Consider the following 2,500-nt stretch of genomic DNA (forward strand, 5'->3'; position numbering starts at 1 on the left):
GAATGGTAGAGTGGTAGAATGGTTGAGTGGTAGAATGGTAGAGTGGTAGAATGGTAGAATGGTAGAATGGTAGAGTGGTAGAATGGTAGAATGGTAGAGTGGTAGAGTGGTAGAGTGGTAGAATGGTAGAGTGGTAGAATGGTAGAGTGGTAGAATGGTAGAATGGTAGAGTGGTAGAGTGGTAGAGTGGTAGAGTGGTAGAATGGTAGAGTGGTAGAATGGTAGAGTGGTAGAATGGTAGAGTGGTAGAGTGGTAGAGTGGTAGAATGGTAGAGTGGTAGAGTGGTAGAATGGTAGAGTGGTAGAATGGTAGAATGGTAGAGTGGTAGAATGGTAGAATGGTAGAATGGTAGAGTGGTAGAATGGTAGAATGGTAGAATGGTAGAATGGTAGAGTGGTAGAGTGGTAGAGTGGTAGAATGGTAGAGTGGTAGAGTGGTAGAGTGGTAGAATGGTAGAGTGGTAGAATGGTAGAGTGGTAGAATGGTAGAGTGGTAGAGTGGTAGAGTGGTAGAATGGTAGAATGGTAGAGTGGTAGAATGGTAGAATGGTAGAATGGTAGAGTGGTAGAATGGTAGAATGGTAGAGTGGTAGAGTGGTAGAGTGGTAGAATGGTAGAGTGGTAGAATGGTAGAATGGTAGAGTGGTAGAGTGGTAGAATGGTAGAATGGAAGAGTGGTAGAGTGGTAGAATGGTAGAGTGGTAGAGTGGTAGAATGGTAGAATGGTAGAGTGGTAGAATGGTAGAATGGTAGAGTGGTAGAGTGGTAGAGTGGTAGAGTGGTAGAATGGTAGAATGGTAGAGTGGTAGAGTGGTAGAATGGTAGAGTGGTAGAATGGTAGAATGGTAGAGTGGTAGAATGGTAGAGTGGTAGAATGGTAGAGTGGTAGAGTGGTAGAATGGTAGAGTGGTAGAGTGGTAGAATGGTAGAATGGTAGGGTGGTAGAATGGTAGAATGGTAGAGTGGTAGAGTGGTAGAATGGTAGAGTGGTAGAGTGGTAGAGTGGTAGAGTGGTAGAATGGTAGAATGGTAGAATGGTAGAATGGTAGAGTGGTAGAGTGGTAGAGTGGTAGAATGGTAGAATGGTAGAATGGTAGAGTGGTAGAGTGATAGAGTGGTAGAATGGTAGAATGGTAGAATGGTAGAGTGGTAGAATGGTGGAGTGGTAGAATGGTAGAATGGTAGAGTGGTAGAATGGTAGAGTGGTAGAATGGTAGAGTGGTAGAATGGTAGAGTGGTAGAATGGTAGAATGGTAGAATGGTAGAGTGGTAGAGTGGTAGAATGGTAGAGTGGTAGAGTGGTAGAATGGTAGAATGGTAGAGTGGTAGAATGGTAGAGTGGTAGAGTGGTAGAATGGTAGAATGGTAGAGTGGTAGAATGGTAGAGTGGTAGAATGGTAGAGTGGTAGAATGGTAGAATGGTAGAATGGTAGAATGGTAGAGTGGTAGAATGGTAGAATGGTAGAGTGGTAGAGTGGTAGAGTGGTAGAGTGGTAGAGTGATAGAGTGGTAGAGTGGTAGAATGGTAGAGTGGTAGAATGGTAGAGTGGTAGAATGGTAGAATGGTAGAATGGTAGAATGCTAGCATGGTAGAATGGTAGAATAGAACCATAGAGTGATAGAGTGGTAGAATGGTAGAGTGGTAGAATGGTAGAATAGAACCAGAGTGATAGAGTGGTAGAATGCTAAAATGGTAGAATGATAGAGTAGTAGAACACAGTGATAGAATGGTAGATAGATGGAATGGTAGAATGGTAGAGTGATAGAGTAGAGTGATAGAATGGAATGGTAGAATAGAGTGATAGAGTGATAGAATGATAGCATGGTAGAATGGTAGAATGGTAGAGTTTTAGAATAGAGTGATAAAGTGTAGGTTGATGGTCAGTTGGAACATCCTAGAGGAGAATCCCACAATTCAAGTTTTATCAAGCTTCTTCCTAGTTTCCATGCATGTGATGGTCAGAGTTTCCATATTCCGTAGATTCCACTTCTGTCTCTCTGACTGTTCGTCTAACTATGCCTAAACATCAACCAATTAGATGAGCCGCACCAAAATATCCCACCAATCAGAAGATGAACCATACGGGTTGTCCCATTCCAGAGCAACATTCTAGCTAATGGTGTCATTAGTACCTCCCACTAGCCTTTCATCGTCCTATCAGGTGGCTCCTTTCATCTTGACTCTAATGGTTGCCGTGGGAGATGGCTGTTCCAGGACGTACAGGAGTGATACCGACGATGTCATCACAGGAACGGAACGCATCGTTGGGAATCTGATTGGTCAGCTGTCTGACATGTCCTGGCTCCTCTCCCCGCACCGCAATTCCCAGAAGCTATCACTCTGTCAACACTGGTTGCTTGAAGCTGATTGGTCCTTGGGCCCACGTGGGCAGCACCTGTGGTCGTGCAGACAGACAGGTGTTAGGGCTTTAATATCGTCAACACACACCACGCAAACACACACACACACACACACGCACACACCCCTTCCTCCCTCCTC

The sequence above is a fragment of the Borostomias antarcticus genome, assembly GCF_949987555.1.
Source record: "Borostomias antarcticus genome assembly, chromosome: 15".
In the NCBI taxonomy this organism is placed as follows: domain Eukaryota; kingdom Metazoa; phylum Chordata; class Actinopteri; order Stomiiformes; family Stomiidae; genus Borostomias; species Borostomias antarcticus.